This window comes from Macaca fascicularis, chromosome 8 (genome assembly GCF_037993035.2).
Source record: "Macaca fascicularis isolate 582-1 chromosome 8, T2T-MFA8v1.1".
In the NCBI taxonomy this organism is placed as follows: domain Eukaryota; kingdom Metazoa; phylum Chordata; class Mammalia; order Primates; family Cercopithecidae; genus Macaca; species Macaca fascicularis.
In genome coordinates this window covers 515,512-538,572 of record NC_088382.1, presented here as the reverse complement: position 1 = coordinate 538,572, position 23,061 = coordinate 515,512, and the positions used below count along the sequence as shown (strand labels likewise).

At 45.1% G+C, this 23,061-nt stretch overlaps 1 long non-coding RNA gene across 1 annotated transcript; it reads left to right on the top strand.

Moving 5' to 3' along the window:
* Nucleotides 1-1,073: 1,073 nt before the first annotated feature.
* LOC102121822 (uncharacterized) lies at nucleotides 1,074-18,953 on the top strand. The gene is made up of 4 exons (XR_006700273.2): nucleotides 1,074-1,359; nucleotides 1,787-3,680; nucleotides 4,199-8,105; nucleotides 15,370-18,953. It is a non-coding gene; the product is annotated as an uncharacterized lncRNA (long non-coding RNA).
* Nucleotides 18,954-23,061: the final 4,108 nt, after the last annotated feature.

The window sequence follows — 23,061 nt, the reverse complement described above, 5'->3', positions numbered from 1 at the left end:
TTGGGATTAAGAAGTCAGGGCTGGATTTTAGGGCATGGAGGTGGAATGACGGACGGGCCTCTGCGCTCCCGTCTGCAGCCTCCAGGCAGAAGCCGCTGCTGACAGGAGAGTCTGGTGAGGTCCCAGGTGGATGGTTTGCTCCAAACTGTGGAGCACGAGGTGCGATTAATTTCCGGACTATGTAACCTTGTGAACACATCACCAGCAGCATCCTGGAAAGTTACTTCAAGGAACATCTGGTCCCTAATATTTTGTTTATGAACGTCATCGGTGGAGTGACATCATGTCATTTACTGACATGGCGTTTGATTAAGTTTAATCATACTAAGTTATTGCCACAACGAGGCCGTACGAAGTCGCCAATAAGTGTTTTGCTGAATTAATTAGCCAATGTGAAAAGTCACTGGGGAACATTGAATCTCATAGTGCTCTCAGCAAACCAGCAAATACAGTGACAGAGAAACACTGGGAATAGCACTGGGAACATAATAATAATGTAGGTGTCGGCCGTTTTTGCCACTGCTATTATTGCATGAAGCATCATGCTCATTAAACATATCTTACTTGTAAATATTTGTGTGTGATCCAAAATGTTTGCTTTGCTGTCGTTGTCTCCACTTGAGGAAACAGGCAGGGGCTTGCCCTGCCGATGTGGAAAAATTTCACCAAAAATCGATATTGACGCTCGGTACAGGTGAGCAGAGTGTGCGTCCAGTCAGGACAGGTTACGCCATGCGGACAAGCAGCTTGAAAATCTCAGTGATTTGAAGGAAAAAAACATTCTTTTTTGTTCTTGTCACGTGTACATAAAATTTGACCCAGGGGTTCTGCTCTGTGGTGTCCCCCAGGACCCAGGTGAGGGGCTCGGACACTGGACACACAGGTTTCTCGCAGGCTCAGAAGCTTCCACTTGGAGCTGATGTGCTGGTTTCTGTTTACGTTCCATCAGCTGGAAGAAGTCACACAGCAGATGCCAGAGGACCAGCATGGGAGGGCTGTTCTGCAACCAGGACACCTGCCGTGGTGCCCCACTTTCTCCAGGAAACAAGGACACCCGCACGGAGTGCCCGCGCGAGAGTCAGCAACCAGCCTCGGCTGTGGGGTTCCTGCAACGTGTGTTCCTGCCGGGGTTCTCCTTCCTGCCATTCCGAGCTACGGTGGGGATCACGCACCCCATACGTGGAGCCCAGGGACAGCGCAGCCCGGGGAGTGCCCCCCCAGCCAGGAAGTCTGACCTTCAGAGAACGGGGAAGACCATCTTCCACTTTACGCTGCCTGGGCGACTGTAAACGTGGATTCCACCGTCTCAGACAGTAGACGATTCCCAGTCTTACTGGGAGGAGCCTGTTGCTCATCTAGGTATGTGGCTGCTGTCGGCTTCCAGAAACGCTGCAAGGAAGGGCATTGCTTTGGCAGAACGTGTGGGGAGATGGGCTGGGAGGGGAGGCTTTCCTCTCCCCACACTTGGAATTCAGGTTCTAGCCCCAGGGTCCTGGTCGTGTCCAGCATCCCAGGAGCATGAGCGAGACGCTGTTGTGTCCACCTGCTATGTGCAGTCAGGGACCAGCTGCAGAGTGCACTGTGCATCATTTAGACTCTGCAGGCTCAAGTGAAAACCTAGCTCTGCCACTGCTCTCTGGATGACCTTGTCACCTCCCTCTCCTCCTTTGAAAAGTGTGGGAAATGCTGCTTTTCATCATTTCCAAGTCACCATGTATTGTGGCTTAAACAGCAGTGTTATTTTCTTTCTCAGTGACACGTAACATATTGCCGTGTTTTTCAACAGATGCTGTCTTGGATGCAGTGAAGTCTGGCGATGGCTGTTTCAGAAGCCGTTAGGATGGTGAAGTGAGACAATGTGAACGGGGTGTTTTGTGAGGCTCGGTGCTGCATAAATGCTATAGCCATCATTTTAGAGCAAGAATTGCTTGAAATGTTTCTTTCTCTCAAATTTATGAAAAGATTAGAAAATAGTTCTAAAAATTAAAAATTGTTCTGGTCAGAGCGGCTTATATGATGGCAGTAAAAATGTGCACAGATTCATGGTCCCACCGCGTGCACTTGGTGTGGAGAGAACGAAATGTGGAGGCCGGTGATACCAAGAACACCCCGTGAGCCGCGCTGGGTGCAGCCTCCACGGCCGGCGAGCAGTGACACCGCAGTTTCCTCTCCTCCGGCGTCCACGCTTCCTGTGCCCACGTGCTGGAGGCTCACTCTTCACGCCCCCCTCTCAGTTACGTGTCTATGGGGCTGAGACGGGAAGGAAGTCAGTGAAGCTGGTTGGATCTTCCCAGGGATGTTCTGTGTGCAAGGCTCGGGGGCAAGGACGGCTGGGGGAGTCAGACCGTCAGAGAAGCTGAGGGGTGGATGGAGCCTCACCATGCCTGAGTCCCTGTTTTCCAGCTGCAGGTGCTGACCCTCCAGAGCTTTGTTTGCCAGCCCCTTGCAGCTGTGATCTGGAGTCAGCCAGGCATTCCTCCTTTTCCAATAGATTTTATTAAGTGCTTGATGTGTGCCAAGCCAAGTGTCTGACTTACTGCATGCCCGAGAAGCCATGCTGTTGCGGGAATTTCCTCCGCAAACCTGAAGGAATTGAACTTCAGGAATGGCTGGAACCCTGGAGAGAGAGAACCAGGTTTCTGGAGGAAAATCACTCCTTTTAAGGAAGCAGCATCCTGGACCCTCGAGGCCCTGGAGGAAGTGGGCAGCACAGCTAGGAGTCAGGTGTGGCTGGAGGACAGCCGTCGCACCTGCGAAATTCTGTCTGTGGTATGTGGTTCCTTCCTGGCGCTGGGAACCACCTGACACTTGGATTCTTCCCTTTTCCTTTCTATTCTCTTTCAAGTCATCCCCCTTGAGCCAGCCCTCCAGTCCAGGCCAAATCCCAGCCTGCCCTCGGTCCGTTGTTGTTGGGCCTGCACCCGAGCCATGAGCACACACAGTGATTGTGGCAGCAGAAGCTTCTTCTGGGCTCAGACTTAGGCTGATGCTGCGCGTCAGGACCTGCCGCAGTCTCGCTGGGCTTCCTGGGACTCACTGGTTGTGGGCTGGGATTGTAAAGCATGGAATGACTCTGGAAGCTGGGCGTCATTCCTTGTGGTTTTCCAAGCTTGGTCTCTGATGTGACTCCAGGTCTTAGGAGACATGCTGAATATTTATTATGCTTACATTCAAGCAACATTAACCCTCATGGTTGACCTAGCTCCCCGACCTTTTTTCTCAGAAGGAAGAGCACTGACGGGACATTTTTCCAGTATGGATTCCTCCCAACTCTGAGAAGTTGGAGACACACGGATTCCTCAGCCAGCTCCCATCTACGGACGTGCTGTAGTCACAAGGACTGTGACTAAGGCTCAGTCCCTGAGGAGCACCTTGGCATGGGCTGCTTTAGGCCGTACAGACCCAGTTTTATCCACTTTATGTGAAGAAAGCCAACAAGGGACATGGAGTGTGTTCTGCAGGTGTTAGCGGCTGCGGTGGCTGGTGCTCCGTGGGGATGACAGAGGGAAGGCTCCTCCCTCTGTGGGCCCCAATGTCTGTGCTGGAATCAGCTCTGCAGCTGTGTCTGGGGCAGCCAGAGACCACACACGGCAGGCTCACAGCTCTGTTCCACGAGAACTTTGTACACAAAAGCAGACGGGCTGGGCTTGACCTCTGCATCATAATCTGCTGACCCCTGGGTAAGAGATTTTAAATATTTACTTAATTCTATTCAAGGGAAGGGGTGATATACTGAGGATTGAATAATGGGAAAGACCTGATTCAGCTGTATCAGGAAGGACTGGTGTAAATTCAACTTATTAACTGAAATCACAATATTCAATGTATTATGCCTTTAGGGGTAAAAGTGGGTCACACATGAGCAGCATGCGCTTCACTGGCCAGGCAGGACACCTCGGCATTTAGATAAACGGTTCCGACGCTTACCCAGGTTGGAGGCTGTTAGTAGTGAAGTGTCTGGAGTTCTGGATACTTTTCTGGCTTTGCTATATTTGTGTGAGCTTGTGCACAGTTAGAGGTTTGGGCTAAATTTGGGTAGAAATGGGTGGTTCACGGGATGCAAAAGTTCTGTGGACCCTTTTTTTCCCCAGTTGATTAATGTTGTAAAGATTAGAATATTGTTACACAAAAATCTGGATTTTTAGTTTCTTTCACATTGGAATAGCTGCCAACATCGTGCCTGCATTCATCTCTCTAGGGTAACGCTGGCTGCAGTGGAGACGGCTGTCCCCCAGTGGGGCGTGTGTACTCAGCCCGTAGCCCCCGCCCTCCGGACTCCATTTGCCTCCTCTGTCAGGTTTGCACCTCATCATTGGCTTCTAATTTTGTGTCCCTGGACTGCAAGACCTACAAGTCTCCCAGCACAACCAGATTCTATGATTCTATTCAAAAAGAAGCCAGTGAGGCTAGCGTATCACCGTGTTGATGAATTCACAGGATTAACTCTGGGAGCTGGGGGCAGTTTGTATTCTTCCTCCAGATACTCTCTGCTTCTCCTGGCTGGAAAGGTTCTGCTACTCATCCCGTGGTCAGGCCCAGCCAATGGAACGGGAACCGAAGTGACTCTGCCCCTTACTGGCAGAAACTTTAAAAGCCGCACAACGTTCCTGCACCCTCCCCCTCTGCCACGAGCCTGGCAGTGCTCAGGATGGTACAATTATTTCACCTGGGCCTGAGGATACGGGAGCTACTCCCAGCCTGCAGTGGAACAGAAGCATGGACAGGTGATTAAGCTTTGCGTTTTCAAGCTACAGAGGTTTTGAGGTTGTTCGCTACCATGCTTTGTCCCTACAAACCCAGTCATGGAGAAGGCCAGTGGCAGAGCCTGAGCCGCTCGCACATCTGTTCACCAGTATCCAGAATAACAATAGATTTTTAAAACATTCCTGAGAAAATTCTGGGAGTTGCATATTGGCCAGTCTTATTCTCTAAAGTTGCTCCTTCTAAAGGGTGGGATGACTGAAAATTTCAGAAAAGCAAACCATTGCTGAAAGGCAACATTATTTCTGTTGGCAGAAGGCGGCTTGAGCAATCTAGATTTTCCACGGTTCACCAATTACTTTTTGAGGAAATATGGCCATGAGATGAATCGAACATGATTCCTACCTTTAAGGAACTCAGAGAAGTGAATTAAAGGAAGTCACAGATCAGACAACCAACCACACAAAGTTTCTAGGAGCAAACTTTGTTACGTTCGGCAAGTCACTCTTACCCGCTGTTTTGCCTTCTGAGGTTTCAGTTACTCTCCGTCAATCACAGTCCAAAAACATTCAATGAAAAATTCCAGAAATAAACAATTCATACGTTTTAAATCGTGTTTCATTCTGAGTAGCGTGATGAAGTCTCATGCCATCCCATTCAGCCCCACCTGGGGTGTGACTCCTCCCTTTTCCAGCAGACCCGCCCTGTCCACACCACCGGCCTGTCCAGCAGACCCGCCCTGTCCACACCACCTGCCTGTCCAGCAGACCCGCCCTGTCCACACCACCTGCCTGTCCAGCAGACCCGCCCTGTCCACACCACCGGCCTGTCCAGCAGACCCGCCCTGTCCACACCACCGGCCTGTCCAGCAGACCCGCCCTGTCCACACCACCGGCCTGTCCAGCAGACCCGCCCTGTCCACACCACCGGCCTGTCCAGCAGACCTGCCCTGTCCACACCACCGGCCTGTCCAGCAGACCAGCCCTGTCTACACTACCTGCCTGTTAGCCACTTAGTGGCCCTCTTGGTCGTCAGATCCCTTGTTTTCAAGGAACCCTCGTTTTACTTAATAATGGCCCCAGAGGGCCAGAGTGGTGGTGCTGTAATTCAGAAATAGGAAAGAGATGCTGCAAAGTGACTCCTTTAAGTAAACAGGTGAAAGTTCTTGACTTACTAAGGAGAAAATCCTGCGCTGAGGTTCCTAATGTCTATGGTGAGAATGAATCTTCTATGCATAAGCTTGTGAGGAAGGAAAAAGAAATGCATCCAGGTTTTGCTGTCACACCTCAGAGTGCAAAAGGTACAGCCACAGTGCACAGTAAGTGCTTGGTTCGGATAAAAAGGCCATTGGGGGTGGAGGGGAGGACAGGAAAAGAATCACGTTCTGATTGATGGCAATTGGGCTTGGTACCATCTGTAGTTTCAGGCATCTGCTGGGGGTCTTGGAAGGTATCCTCCTCAGATAGAGGGGGACTACGAGCTCTCTCAGTATCCACAATAACAATAGATTTTTGAAACATTCCTGAGAAAATTCTGGGAGTTGCATATTGGCCAGTCTTATTCTCTAACATTGTTCCTTCTAGAGGGTGGGATGACTGTATTACTTGTTCCTTCTAGAGGGTGGGATCACTTTATTACTTGTACTAATCTTAATTCTTTTTTATTCTTCTATGAGAATCTTCAGTTTAAATATTACATTGTCACTAGTTCACTTTCAATGTTCTACTAGTTCTTCATGTGTCACTTATAGACTCTATTCCTCTTTTCATTGCATTGTTCATGTGATAATTCCATGGCCTGAAAGGGTTACTGTATCTCCTGAAAGTATTCCACCGAAGCTGTGGGGTTTGCAGGAGGAGGCGTCAAGTGTGCCTGCCAACCCTGAGAAATAGCTCCTTGCCCGTGTTCAGGACACCGGACCACAGGTCTGGCCTCTGCCCTATTTTAGCCTAAAATTAGAAGAGGAGCTTTACCTCCCTGGTAGTTTTTTCCTCTCATCTACAGAAGAAGAGACTTGAAACACAGTGTGGATGCTTTCCAAGGTTCTTTCTGACTCTAGGTTTCTACCGTACTTTACGGCAAAGGCTGACATTGTTGTGGAAAGTCACAACTTTGGGACTTTCATGACTGTATTTTCTTTCCACATTTCTTTGAGCGAACGGTGGAATGTTGGCAGGAAGTCCATTTACAAAGTCAGGGAAAACTCACCAAGTCTTAGCAGAAATCGTAACCTGGATTCATTCTCATTCTCCTAATAAGACGGTGTCAGTGAGTGATGAGTGTCGAGTAACAAACGAGAATGACTAAACAGGAGGCAGTACCAGCTGTCCAAGGCAGCACAAATTGGGTAGTTTGAGGCATGTGCTTGGAATGCAGGAACGATGCCTGCCTTAGGAGCCGACGAGGCAGGTGGCAGCATGAACACTGTTACCACGATGTATGGATGGCAAGAAACACGCACTCAGCACCTGAGTCAGGAACTACAACCATTGCATGAGACGGTTGCACCCAGCCCAGTCGTGATAATCCTCACAGCCAACTGGGACGCAGGAGGAACAGCAGGAGATGACTCCGTCAGCACTTGTGCATAAAACTGTGGCTCTATAAGGGTGCACAAGGGGTCAGGTGGCCTCTGACAATCAGATTTGGCAAAAACTCACAATGTCACAAAAGACTTTTTAGATGCTCAGGGAAGGCAATGGGCTTCTTCCCTTCCTCTTAATGTAGATCACCTTGGAGCTGTGGTACGCTGTGCTTGCCTGTGTGCATTGTGGGACATGGTATAGGGTAGAGGCTGAAGTCCACTTGCCCCATTGGCACAGGGGTTTTTCCCAATCTGTGAAGAAACTTTTAAAGCTATTCATAGTGAGTGTATTTGATTTAAGATAAGCAGAATAAAAATTCTATGATCTTTCAAAGTTTTCAAACCTGCAGGATTCTTGGAAGCTGGGAGAGACAGTGCATTTTTGAATCTCAACTAAGTAGCAAAACCCAAAACATCATTAATAAAACCAAGTGACTAAAGACCCTAAACTATATTCGGATGAGGTTAAACCAAAAGCCTCCAGACTGCATGATGCTGGTATCTGTGTAGGAGGAAGCAGAGGCTCACACGGAGCACCAGGAAGCGTCCACGACCCCAGATGTGCAGGAGTCACCACGGGGAAGCGTCCACGACCCCAGACGTGCAGGAGTCACCACGGGGAAGCGTCCATGACCCCAGATGTGCAGGAGTCGCCACGGGGAAGCGTCCAGGACCCCAGACGTGCAGGAGTCGCCATGGGGAAGCGTCCACGACCCCAGACGTGCAGGAGTCTCCACGGGGAAGCGTCCAGGACCCCAGACGTGCAGGAGTTGTTACAGAGAAGCACAGCAGCCCAGGCCAAGAGCTGTGACTGACACAGGTGGGGTTTACTCGTCCAGTATTTGATGAGTCAAAAAGGACTGAGGGACTGGGGTCTCTGACTCCTGGGAACCCTTGATTCTGATAAGCCAGGCTCCTTTCTATGAATGAAAAAAAATTATTGGGAGTAGGCTGGACACAGTGGTTCATGCCTTTAATCTCAGCACTTTGTGAGGCTGAGGCGGATGGATCAGTTGAGGTCAGTTCAAGACCAGCCTAACCAACATGGTGAAACCTTGTCTCTACTAAAAATACAAAAATTAGCCAGGTGTGGTGGCCCATGCCTGTAATCCCAGCTACCTGGGAGGCTGAGGCAGGAGAATCACTCGAACTGGAGGGGAGGAGGCTGCGGTGAGCTAAGATTGTGCAGCTGCCGTCCAGCCTGGGCAACAGAGTGAGGCCCTGTCTCAAAAATATATATATATACACATATATATGTGTGTGTGTATATATGTGTATGTGTGTGTATATACGTGTGTGTGTATATACGTGTGTGTGTATATATATGTGTATGTGTGTGTATATATATGTGTATGTGTGTATATATGTGTGTGTGTATATGTGTATGTGTATATATATATATGTGTATGTGTGTGTATATATATGTGTGTGTGTATATATATGTGTGTGTGTATATATGTGTATGTGTGTATATATGTGTGTGTGTATATATATGTGTGTGTATATATATGTGTATATGTATATATGTGTGTGTGTGTATATGTGTGTGTGTATATATGTGTGTGTGTTATATATATGTGTGTGTGTATATATGTGTGTGTATATGTATGTGTGTGTGTATATATGTGTGTGTGTTATATATGTGTGTGTGTGTATATATGTGTGTGTGTGTGTATATGTATATGTGTGTGTGTGTGTGTATATATATATATGAGGTAAAACAAAAAATGAAGGGCAGGGCAATGAAGACCAAGTGAAGAGAAGGTCTAGATAAAAGTGGAGGAAGGGAAGAGAGTCAAGAAGTCTCAGAAATCAGACTTCCATATGTTTTAACATCACGTAAAAGCAACCAAAGAGGGACTTCGTAAAGTTTTAAAAATCTACATCGAATCCCACTTTTTCTAAAACTTCAGGATATCCAATTTTACATATAAATTAACATTAGAAAAGTACTGAAGGTAAATCCCACACAAAAGTAATATTAGAGAATAGAGAGTAGAGGGCAGAATGAAATGCCTACAGACAATGAAAATGCCCCACAAGAAGTTCACCCACAGCAGGGCAAATGTGCAACCTCTGAGTTCACGACGAGCTGAGATACACTAAGGAAATGGCCCAAAACTATAAAGAGTAACACAAATCAGAATTAGAACACTGTGAGGCAATAAAACTGAGATAGAATTGTGGCATACAAGAAAAAAATCATTTCTGAAATGAAGACTAAACTAGAAGGAAAATAAGAGCAAATAAGGAGGAATAGAAGGTGTGAATAAGAAAAGATTTAAAAAATAAAAAAGAAATGACAAAGATTTAAAAAATTCAACAGAGAGTGACACAGTAAAAATAGGTACAGAAGATTCAACACAAGCATAATGGGAGATGCTGAGGGCGAAAAGCAAAGCCAGGGCCCCAAGCCGAGGCCCCGACGTGCAGGCTGAGAAGGTGCTCCGCAGAGGGAGAAGATTTAAAGATTTAAAGGACGAAAAGCTCATCCTTTACCGTAGACTACTGCTCCAGGCGACTTACACCAAGACACATTCTAATCCAATAACTGGGCTTTAAAGAGCAAGAAGCCACGTGGGTGTAGGTAACCGAACAGGGAAATAAAATAACTAACTTTCTAACTTTATAAAAGAAGAAAATAGAGTAACATTTTTTTTAAATTTATTTATTATTATTATACTTTAAGTTGTAGGGTACATGTGCATAACGTGCAGGTTTGTTACATATGTATTTTACAATACCTACGAGAATAAAATAAGCCAAGATTTTACATACGTATAGCAAACTGACTTTCAGGTATAAAGGGAACAGAAAAACTGTTATCAACGTGCAGTAATTCGGGAAATATTATTCCCATGAACGCATTTTGAGGAATCTTCAATAACTCATTTCAAGACAACCAAAATAATGAGAGACACATCAACTTAAGTATTGGTGGTGAAAATTGAAGGTATAGTTACTTCTAAAACTAAGACAAATGAGGACTGAAAGAAAGAGAACATCATATGTGTTCTATGTGCTCTGACAATGTGACAAACTACAATGATAAAAAGTGGGGGATGGTGGGCGTGGTGGCTCACACCTGTAATCCCAGCACTTTGGGAAGCTGAGGCGGGTGGATCACCTGAGGCCGGGAGTTCAAGACCAGCCTGGCCAACACGGTGAAGCCCCGTCTCTATTAAAAACACAAAAATTAGCCGGGCGAGGTGGCAGGCGCCTGTAGTCCCAGCTACTCGGGAGGCTGGGGCAGGAGAATAGTGTGAACCCGGGAGGCAGAGCTTACAGTGAGCCAAGATCGCGCCACTCACTCCAGCCTGGGCCACAGAGCGAGACTCCATATCCAAAAAAAAAAAAGGGAAAGAAAAAACATCCACAAGGGAACAATCACCCAATTACCGCGGGAGTCAGTGGTCACTGGGATGGGACCTTGGAGGGGCAGCTGGAGTCACTGCCGGTGTTATCCTTACAAGAAATCCTTAAACTTTTGTGTGTTATTTTGTACCTGTGATTTATTCACAATTAAAGAGTTTTGAAAACCTAAAAGATAGTTGAGTTCAAGAGAAGATCAGTGCTGCAATGGATCAGCATCCGACCAGATGGAAGGTGGGAGATTTGGAATTGACGTGGGATCTACAACCCTGCAGCCAAGTTCACTTGGACCAATGACTGTTCCTCTTTCTCTGTCAGGACTTGAGACACATTTTCCTTGAAGTTTCCTTTTGCCTTTAAAATTGAATATGTCGTTCTCTGTGGTCGGCACGGGCTGGGATGTGGCTGCTGTGGGCCTTAGCAGGAAGGAATGTATGTTGGCCCAGCCTTGAGCCAAAAGCCAGCATCTGTGGGTGGACAGAGGGTGAGATGGGAGGGCTGTGGTGAGCCACAGCAGAGAGCAACCTCAGAGCAAAGTCAGACGAGGGTCAAGAGCTGCCAGATCAGCAAGGAGAAGACAGGGGGCAAGCCGACTTCCTGGGAGCAAAACTCCCTCCTCTCGCCCCTTGCACCCACTGTCAAAGGTCTTTGAAGCCAGAATGCTTTCAAGAATTTTACCTTCATTGTTTTTTGATTTTTTGCTTATGGTCATTCTTGCAGGAGTAAGGTGATATTGCACTGTGGTTTCGATTTGCATTTCCCTGATTATTAGCAATGTTGAGCATTTTTTCATACGTTTGTTGGCCATTTGTATAGCTTCTTTTGAGAACTATCAATTCATGTCCTTAACCTACTTTTTGATGGGATGGTTTGTTTTTTTTTTCTTGCTAATTTGTTTTAGTTTGTTGTCGATTCTGGATAGTAGATGTTGGCACAGATGCAGTGAAAAGGGAACACTTCTACACTGGTGGTAGGAATATAAACTAGTACAACCACTATGGAAAACAGTGTGAAGATCCGTTAAAGAACCAAAAGTAGAACTACCATTTGACCCAGCAATTGCACTCCTCAGTATCTACCCAGAGGAAAAGAAGCCATATGAAAAAGATGCTTGCACACACATGTTTACAGCAGCACAATTCGCAATTGCAAAAATATGAAACCGATCCAAATGCCCATCAATCAATGAATGTATGAAGAAACTGTGGTATATATACACTATGGAATACTAATCAGTCAAAAAAGGAACAAAATAACGGTATTCATAGCAACCTGGATGGAGGTGGAGACCGTTATTTTAAGCGAAGTAACTCAGGAATGGAAAACCAAATATCATATGTTCTCACTCGTAAGTGGGAGCTAAACTATGAGGCTGCAAAGGTATAAGAATAACACAATGGACTTTGGGGACTCAGGGGGAAAGGGTGGGAGGGCGGTGAGGGATAAAACACTACTAATTGGGTTCAGTGTGTATTGCTCGGGTGATGGGTGCACCAGAATTTCATAAACCACCACTAAAGAACTGAATCATGCAACCAAATACCATCTGTTCCCTGAAAACCTATGGAAATAAAAAAATTTTAAAAAAGAACTTTCAAATAGCTTACAATGTTACGTATTGTGCTGGTCAAATGTAGAGCGACTTGACGTGTGCATTGACGTAATCAGCATCTCCTGAGTCCGGCTTCTTTCACTGTTACTGAACGGCCTCCCTCCTTGTCAGTGTTGACAGGCGGAGCGGCCTTTGCCTGACAGGGATGCTTGTTTGTGGATTTGTGGACTCGGGCTGCTTTCTGGTGCTTCCAATGCCTTCTAAAGGTTGCCTCAAGGAATCAACATGTTTTTGACAATTGTTCTTCATGAGACCTCAGTCATCTGACAGAAGCAAACAATGCCAAGATTCACTTGGAAAGTTGTTTCTGTAAGAGAACTGGCTGATCTGCAGATGGACCCAGGTAGCCTCCGTGCCTCTAGCTGTGAGCAAATCCCACTTCACCATTGTGAAATATGAAGTGATTCACCTGCTTTCAGTGCATTCACATGGATACCTCATTTCAGGAGATTGGAAGTCAGCTCTTTCCCCAGCCCCAGCCCCAGCCCCAGCCAACCACCCACACTACACAGTAACTGAGGTGCAGACCTTGCATGACGTAGTGTATTAAAAGCACGATTTTTAACGGGACTCAGTCTCAAACAGGTTGGCAAGGGATTTGGCAGCAACTGTGAATAATTTGCAGAAGGTTTCTCCTGGAACACTCACTTTTATTAATTTGCCAACTTCCCTAATTTAAACAGTGACTCATGTTTCATACAAATTTCTTCCTAGGACATAATTATTCTGACATTGAATACTCTGTGTATGGGAGGAGATCTGGATGTGAAAATAGCATTTTTTTTTTTCAAAAAGTCAACCTTTGTTTCACCGAAAGTATAAAAGCTACTGCAAGTAGATTTATTCAAATAGAAAGCAAATGAGACGGCATCCCTGCTGTGAATGCATCACAGCCTGTGCTCACTGGAAACAGGGAAAGAAAGCTGGGCCCTAGGTTTTTGAGTAGAAAAGTCTCTAGTTCTTTGTTTTCAGGGCTATGAATACCTTAACTCCAGGTTTGACTGACTAGCTTGGTTGGTTGCTGGAGAAAGGCTCTGAAAAGAATCATCTGTGTCCCCGCGTGGTGGCTCACACCTGTAATCCCAGCATTGTGTGTGTGCGTGTGTGTGTGTGTGTGTATATATATATATACACACACACACACATATAAATTAGTTGGGCGTAGTGGTGTGTGCCTGTGGTCCCAGCTACTTGGGAGGCTGAGGTGGGAGGATTGCTTGGCAGTAAGCTATGAGCTGTGCCACTGCACTCCAGCCTGGACTGCAGAGTGAAATTCTGTCTCAAAGAAAAAGAAATTACTTGCATAGCTTCATAGGTGCAACTAGAAACCTATGGAGACACCTCAATTACCTTCCAATCGTAAGTATTTACTTTCAGCAGGATAATGAACATATTTTACCTACTATTAAAATACTCTGAGTGTAAGTCCAACCTAGTTCACTAATTAAAATATTCAACAGTAGAGCAGCCAAAAAACTAGTCAAATAAGGCATCTCAAGGGTGGCATTTTGACCAAGTCTACCAGGGAAGTGATACTGAGAATTCTAATTCCAATTTGTTTTCAAAAAAAAAAAAAAAAGAATTCTCTCTTTTGTGGTATGGATTCCAGAACAACGTAGAGCAGTATTTTCCAAACCTGATAACTCTGAAAGTTGTCAGAATCAAAATGGAATCACTTTTGTTAAAAGCAAAAACAAAAACAAAAACAAAAACGAAACAAAGCCTGGCAACTGCAGCAGGGAAGGCCACGGAGAGACACCCTGAAGCTTGTACCCCCAACAGTAAAACTGTCACAGGAGCCTGCAGAACCCACGCTGGCTCACAGGACGTCACCACCTTACACAAAACACACGTCCTTGAGGACATCTGCCCAGCAACTGCCCGTCCAACCTCGGACTGACGTCACCCTTGGTGCTGATCCTAGGATCCATAGCCCAGGATAATCCTCTCAAGAACCCCTTTTGTGTGCATGTTTCAGGACATTCTCAGATTGTGATGCTGTGGCTGTTCCCAACCCAGCAGAGGACCTGTGTTTAGAGGACCTGTGTTTAGAGGACCTGTGTTTAGAGGACCTGTGTTTGGTCACTGTTCACTGTTCAGATAGTCTCTCAATGAGAAATTTCTATTATATATATTTTTAAAAACGTAACATTAGAACTGTTAACAGTCAAACAGGATTTTTCAGATAAGCCTTTTCTGAGCGTAACTTACCTTCTGAGAAGCAGTGGCTCAGCCAGGCAACTTTAGTCTTGTAAAGCAACAGACTGGACGCAGACGCAGGTGGGCTGCTCCTCACACAGGAGCCCCGCGGGTCTTCCGTTGTTCTGAGGGTCTCACCTTAGCAAGCAGAGCATCCTGAAACATGAGGGGTAAAATTGCTCCTTCATTCTCTGGAATTTACACACAAAGGAAAAGGGAGCGTGGATGCAGGACAGTGAAGTGTGTCCGTGAGCCCTGGGCTGACTGTGCAGAGATAAAGAATCTCTCAATGCTACTGACTAGTCTCCGTGCACTGAGAGTAATAATGAAAAAGCTCATTTTCTGGACAGTGCAAAAGTATGTGGGAGAAAAATAATAACCAAATTAAAAGGAGACCAAAGCAATTCAACCCGAAGTGGCCCATGCTACAGTGGCCATTAGATCATGCCTTTGTGCTGCTCACTTTGTGAATAAAGCAAAAAAAAAAAAAAAAAAAAAAGAAGAAGAAGAAGAAGAAGAAGAAAAAAAGAAAAGGGCCCAAGGGCCCAACATGCAAATACCAGGAGTAGTTTTGAGGAAGCAGGCTGTGTAGTTACTGCTGAGGGCAGCTGAGGATGACAGTCAGCAGGCTTCTGGCCAAGCATCTGTCCTCTCCTGTCACGGGCATTTGCATTTTTAACCAGAAGGGATGTTCGTAATAAGACATAAATACAGACAAATCCCTCTGCCACGTATTCTGTTTAAGGATAGAGTCTTTTCAGAAATTTAAAATAAAAATGTTTCTGCAAAGAACCTCTCCTTACACAGAAAGCTCACCCGTAGTGTCTTAAATTATGACAATGAGAATACCAGCTTTCTCTGTGGGTCATTTTATCATCTGTGTGGTCCTTTCTTATTACAGGACAGCAAACCATCCTTGCAGCAGCCCACAAAGATAGAAGTGACAGGTTCTTATTATTCCCAGAAAACAGACAGGGAGAGGATTCACCCAAGAACACCGAGTTTGGGAATGACAGAGCATGGGTTTGCACCAGCATCTCTGACTACTGGTCTTCACTCCTTCCAGAAGGCCCCGTTGGCTGAAGAGCAGGCATGTTACAAAGCCAGAAGAGGCCGGGAGGGCCTTGCCTGAGCCGTGAAGACACAGTCTGTCTCCAGCAGACATCGCAGTTGCAGGAGGGACGGGAGACCTAGGACGCGGAACATTCCGACAGAGGTCAATTCTGCACTCAATTCTGACCGCTTTGCCTTGAACACACACACCTTCTGCTGACGGGTACAACGGAGAGGACTTCCCAATCTGTAAAAAACAATTTTTACTTAAACTTTGAAATTTAGCTGGGCTAACAATTTTAAAGAAAACCCTCGCCGATTGTGGACATTGTTTCTGCATACAAACGGAACTTTTGTGTGGGGTTCAGCTCTTCCTCTGCCGTCGGATGTCCTCTCCAGCCGAGGACATGGTGCCAGCAGCATGCGGGCTTGAAGTGGCTGCATCACAGGCGCTTGTTAGCCATGGTTGGTGCTCCTTTAAAATCGCCACTGTTGCTTGTCAGCACCTCCTCTTCGGCCATCTTCAAGCGGTTATTACCTCGACACGGAGTAAGTAAGAGCGTCTGTCAGTCACGAGAAACAAAGCAGCAAGCATGTTTGTCGGTGTGTGCTGAATGGTGTCTTATTTTGTTGTGCTTTTTTTCTACATGGTATATTAGTATCACTTTTATCCTACTGCGAATCCTACATATGCAGTTGTGATTCCTCACCCTTCCCTTACTAAGTTCTGAAGTTCCTGCCACAGTTTAGCAGCAGAAACCTGCAGCATGAATTCGTCTCTGGAAGGTGTTATGTTTTCATAGAGATAAAAATTTAAGTGAAAAATAGCAAGCACATTAATGAAAGTGCTAGTACCTACACGGAAGTCTTATAAAAGTAAAATAATTTTAAATTGCTATAAAGCATTTAAATTTATTCACATAATTAGCTGTCTTATTTACATGTGCATTTATGAGCTTCTCCATTTCTTTATGGGTGTAGATGGCACATAATTAAAACCAGTCAATTATTAATTCACTATGATGTTTCCTGCAGTTCATTATGCTGAGAAATGCTTTCTTAAATATTGTTCTAGTCAATCCAGCCCATTATTATCCGGTCAGAATAAACGTTACCCATTGTTAAAGATATTCTCCACAGCAGAAAATCTGTTCTTTAACTCCTTATTGGTAAAATACACACAAAAAGTCACCATTTTGATATGTGGAATTCAGTGGCATTTTGTACCTTCATGATGTTGTGCAATCTTCACTACTATCTATTCCAGAATTTCCAAGAGAAAACTCTGAACCCTTTCATGGTCACTCCCTACCCTTCCCCGGCCCTGGTCACCCAGGGTTGCTTGCTTTCACTATGGATTTCCCATTCTGGACATTTCATATGAATGAAATTGTGTAACATGTGGTCTTTTGTGTCTGGCTTCTTTGACTTAACATGACGTTTTCATGGTTCATCCACATTGTAGCCTGTGCCAGAACATTACATTAACCTTGAAATGAAATTGTCCAGACATATGGAGAGCCTTTCTGCCTATCTACCTACCTACCATACCTTCTACCTACCTGCCTACCTAGCTAGCTACCTACCTACCTGCCTACCTGCCTATCTACCTATCTACCTACTTACCTACCTGCCCCTCTACCTGCATACCTATCTAGCCACCTATCTACTTGCCTACTTACCTCCTGCCTATAAAGCTGCCTACCTACTTACCTACCTATCTACCTACCTGCTTATCTACCTACCTATCCATCTACCTACCTATCATACTGTCTACCTACCTGTCTGCTGTCTACCTACCTACCTATCTACCATCCCTATTTACCTACCTGCCTACCTATCTACCTACCTACCTCCTACCTACCTAACTACCAGCTTATCTGCCTACCTACCTGCCTATCTACCTACCTAGCTACCAACCTATTTACCTACCTACCTGCCTGTCTACCCACCTATCTACCTACTTGCCTATTTACCTACCTACCTCCCTATCTAGCTACCTACCATACCTACCATGCCTACCTATCTGCTCCCTGCCTATCTACCTGCCTGCCTACCTGCCTACGTATCTACCTACTTACTTGCCTGTCCATCTACCTACCTACTCACCTACCAGCCTACTTACCTGACTACCTACCTATCTACTACTTACCTACCTGCCTATCTACCTACCTGTCTACCTGCCTAGCTACCTACATACTTGCCTGTCTACCCACCCTCCTACCTACCTACCTGCTTATCTACTTACCTGCCTGCCTACCTACCCACCTGCCTACCTACCTGCCTATGTATCTAGTTACCTATCTGTCTACCTACCTGTCTACCTGCCTATCTACCTACTTACCTGCCCATCTACCTGCCTACATATCTAGCCACCTACCTATCTATCCACCTACCTACCTACCTGCTCATCTATTTGCCTATCTATCTACTTATCTACCTACCTGCCTACCTACCTGCCTACCTACCTACCTACCTGCCTACCTGCCTGCCTACCTACCTGCCTACCTACCTATCTACCTACCTACCTGCCTACCTGCCTGCCTACCTACCTATCTACCTACCTACCTGCCTACCTACCTATCTACCTACCTACCTGTTTACCTGCCTGCCTACCTACCTGCCTGCCTATCTATTTCTCTATCTACCTACTTATCTATCTACCTGCCTGCCTGCCTATCTGCTTTCCTGCCTGCCTACCAATCTAGCCACCTACCTGTGTACCCACCTACATACCTACCTATCTACCTACCTGTCTACCTGCCTATCTATCTACCTTTCTACCTAGTTATCTACCTACCTACCTGCCTGCCTGTCTACCTGCCTACCTATCTAACTATCTTCCTATCTACTCACCAACCTACCTGTCACCTGCTAGGCCCCAAGCATTAGGAGTAACACTGATCGGAATGCGTCAGTGACCAACAGGGAAGGACCCTGGCTATCGGTCACGTTCACTGCCCTGCTCAGGCACAGCTGTGCATCAGCCCCGTCCAGGCTGCAAATGCTTTAGTTTGGGTTAAATATATGTACACACACACACACACACACACACACACACACACACACACACGGCTCCATTACCTTTAAGAAAAATAAAAATGGGATCATTCTACAATACTGTTTAGACTTAAAAAAAACTATACCTAGAGGTCCTGGAAGTCTTTTTATATCAATGCATAAAGATCTACTTTATTCTTTGTGATAGCCACACTATATTCCATGTTACGGCAGTATCATAGTTGATTCAGCCAATGTTCTTTTTGTGGACATTTCCAATTGATTGAGGGGTTACTATTCTGTAACCTCATTTATAGCAACTATTTCTTAGTGGAAAATAATTTATGTTTATTTTTAATTGGCACTTAAATTTTGTCTTCTCTTCATATACCCACTGTTTATCTGTATTTTGCTTTTCTTAATGAGTTTATTCTTTTCTATCCTTTGTCTATTTTTTGCTTTTCCTTTTCCTTGTTGATTTATAAAATGCTCTTTGCATATTAATGTAGTCATTTTTCTGTCATGCATCTTGAAAATAGTTTTTGCCAATTTCTCATTTATATTTTAGCATTGTTTATAGCATTTAAAAAACAATATAGAAGTACAAATTTTTATATGTTCAAATTTTTCATAGTTCCTTCATAATTTCCATAGCTTTGGAGTGTTTTGAAATAATTTTTTCACTCCAAAATGATAAACTTCTATCGGTGAAACTTCGATCAATTCATTTGAAAAAAATCATGTCTTAATGTACTTTTATTGTTTTATTTACTTGTTTCACTATTTATCTATCTGGAATTAATTTTCTAATTTTGGTGTAATTAGTATAATAGAATTCAGTTTACTTTATTTCTGAATGGCTAACCACATATCCCCAAACTACCGAGCCATCCATTGTCCCTCCAGTGATTAGAACTGACGTTTTGTCTCGTACTCAATTCCTTCATGCACTTGGGAAAGTTTCTTTGATGCCTGTTAACTGAATCCATTCAGAGATCCTAGACCATTCCGAAATCCACATGGGACGCTTCGCTGGAGGTCATGTCCTTACTCACAGCTTCCTCCTGCTTTGCCCCATCATGGCCGGTCCTCTGCTGGGCTCCCTGGAGCTCATGAAGAAGCCGCCCCTGTAGGTCAGGTCCTTCTTGCATGGGCTCTGCACAGTTTCCTTCTGTCTGTGTTCCATCTAGTCTCCGGCATCAGGGCAGAGGCCTCCGAGCCTGGAGGATGTGGACGGAGGGGCAGTGCTCTCGTGGCTGCCTGCTAGGACCCCAGTCCCAGTCCCAGCTCAGTGCTCCGGGGGAACGTCCCTCGTGGTCTCTCCAAGTGATGTCGTCTTGTAGGCTCTGTTGTATGGAGGTGCCTGTGGCTTAGTGAGGGCCACAGGACACCTCCTCTGTCTGGCCTTGCATGAGGTTGGTGCCCTGACCTGGGAAGACCAGCATCCACGGGTCGGGTTCTCCAGGCACTGCGTCCCCACCCTTCTGCTCTGCGTCTGACTCACGTGGGAGAACAGAGGTCTCTCAACCCTCTTCCCTAAAATGACATATCTCTCCAAGGCCTTCTGGCTCCTTCTGCAAACGGATTTCTGACAAACCCAGAATTGTCTTCAATCCACACTGAGCAGGCTTCAAGCCTAAGCTGGATCCCTCCCCTCCTTTGGTCTGCCCATTGCAGACACACTACAAAACGCACATCTCAGACAAGCTGACATAATACGATATATTTGCACACACTGAATTCTCCATGATAGTGCTTAAAGTTTTCATGATACGAGTTAGCCCTGGAGCCAAACAGCGCTGAGCAGGAAGCTGACCCTGGTAGGCGTCTCTGACTGACTTCAAGTCTGTAGATCATTTATCTTAAGGAGAAATATTTAGTTTCTCTCTGTATTATAAAAAAAAAATGCCACAGGAGGTTGTGAGCAAATATTTTCTATTTTCATGAGAAGTGAGCAAGAAAACATTGGCTTGATTTGCAGTGAAAATAATTTGATGACACAAACAGAGAATTGTAGCACAAGAACAATTTATTTAGACTTACAGAATCTCTATGTGACAATGATTGGAACATGTTTCCTTTTGTCGGCTTTCAAGTAATGCTGGATACTGCATCAGTAGGGGAGAAATCCGTAACAACAGAGCAGTGAGTCAGGAGCCAAACAGGACGTGTCGGCGAGGGGCAGCTGGTGGCTCGCTGAGCCAGTGCGGCCCCTGGACAAAGCTCAACTGCCTGGAATCAGAATTTAGCTCTGCCACAGATGAGCTATGACCTTGGACAAATTATATAACCTTTGTGGCCTGTTTTCCTAGTCTGTGGAGGGGATAAGAGCAGTGCTCACCTGATTAGGGTCATAATGGAGATTGACGTGAGTTGATCCAGTGCACTTAGCACAGCTCCTGCAACGAGTGACTGCTGCACCCAGAACCTGTTATTCTCCCAGCTCCTCAAAATTCTCAGCTTCTTCCTCAAGTCCCTGCTCCTATGAGTTGGTTATGTGCATAGCCACCTCCATCATGCTGCAAAAACTAATTTTATTTTACACCTATGTCATTCAGTAAGTCAAACAAATTGGCATAACTTTTATAACAAAAAACAACCCCACCCCTCCACACTGCTAACCGATGCCTTTGCCCCAGAGGCAACTGTTTCAACTTTTATCTGTTTTTCAGTGTTTACCTCTAAACTTTAAACAGCATGGCTTTACTACTCTTTGATTTTTTTCTTTTTAAACATTATCAATGCCCTTCCAAGTTATAAGAATTATCTTTTTTACCTCTTCTTCTTTCTTTGTTGTTAACACACATCTCCCTCATCCAAATAAAAAAAACCATAATTTTTACATCAATCTTCAATGTTTATATTAATATTTTATAAATATTATTTACATCTGAGCCACAGATTCAAGCTAATATATTTATATTTCCCTTGTTGGATGACATTTTGCTTGAGGGGTAGTCAATAATTATCTTTTTTGTTGTTGTTTTGTTGTCTGTGTATCCACAAATAATTTATCCCTGAACTCTGCCAGGTATGTGAACATAATCTTGATAAGGTCAAATGTATCAGGTAATCTATCTGCTTGATTGTCTTCTAGGAGCTATGATTCCTGAAGCTTTTGGTCCTGCTCCAACAGTGCTGTTTGCAATCCAGGACTGTCGTGCAGGTGTATGGTACCAGTGTGCGGTGTGGTGTGCTGTGCAGGTGTTCTATGCAGGTGTACTATGCACGTGTGCTGTGAAGGTGTGCTGTGGGGTATATTATGTGGGTGTGCCGTGCAGGTGTGTGGTACAGGTGTGCTCTATAGGGATGTTATGCAGGTACATTATGCAGATGTGCTGTGTAGGTGTATTATATGGGCAGGCAGTACAGGGGTGCAGCATCTGAGATCTGTCTTCACCTTAATCCCGAGCACTCTTTTCACCTCTCACCTGCACTGCAGTGCTATTTGCTGGATCACATTTGTTTTGTTTGTTTGTTTAATTCCTCCAGGAGAATGACTGCATGGGAAATATGGATGTTTCTTCACATTTTACTTGACTAACAGTTTCTCTGGTTATAGAATACGCTTTGGATTTAAAGTTGAAAACAGTTTCGTTTTCCACTTGCCACCTCCTCTGTTCTAGAGAAGCTCAATCCCAATCTCGTCCCCCATCCTCGAGGTTTACACTTCTTTTTTCTTTATTACCTGGAAGCGTTCAGGGTCTTTTCTGCATTTTTGGCTTTCTGAAATTGCAGGACGATATGGTGTAGGTTCATTTTTATCTCTTGCTAGCTCTTTTCATTTGGAAACCTGTGCTGCATTCTGGATGCTATGGTCTGAAAGTGTGCCCTCAAATTCATATGTTAACACTTAATGGCCAATGGGATAGTGTTGAGAGGTGGGGCCTGCGGGAGGCGGTTAAGTCACAAGGGCAGAGCCTTCACAGTGGGATCAGTGCCCTTACGGAAGGGCTGAGGGCCTGGGTTTGCCCTTTTGCCCTTCCACCTCCTGCCATGTGAGGGCCCAGCCACAAGGCACCATCTGTAAGCAGAGCCCCAACCCTTGCCAGACACCGAGCCCACCAGTGCTTTATCTTGGACTCCCAGCCTCCAGAACTGTGAGAGATAAATTTCTGTTTTTTATAAATTACTCGGTCTCATGTATTTTGTTGGAGCAGTACAAATGGAGTAAGACACTAAGACATTTTCTGGAATTCTTTGATTGATAATTTTTTCTTCTCATTCTTTTATCTTCTCTCTTCCTTGAACACATTATTTCTGGTGTTGAAAGTTCCAGACCACTTCTGCAATTTTCTTATTTCCTTATACTTTTTTCTCCTATTTTTCACCTTTTAGATCTCTTTTTGTTGTTGATTTACTTTCTGTGAGGTTTACCAACTTTATCTAGTACAAGTTTTATGGAATTTAAAAATTGTTTCAGAGTATAACTTCCCAGATCCTGTTTTTTAACTTCATTTTTCATGACTTCCAGTTCTTTAGTGGTGATGTATCTTTTCTGTCTGAAGAGAGTCATTACAGTTACTGGAATTCCTTCCTG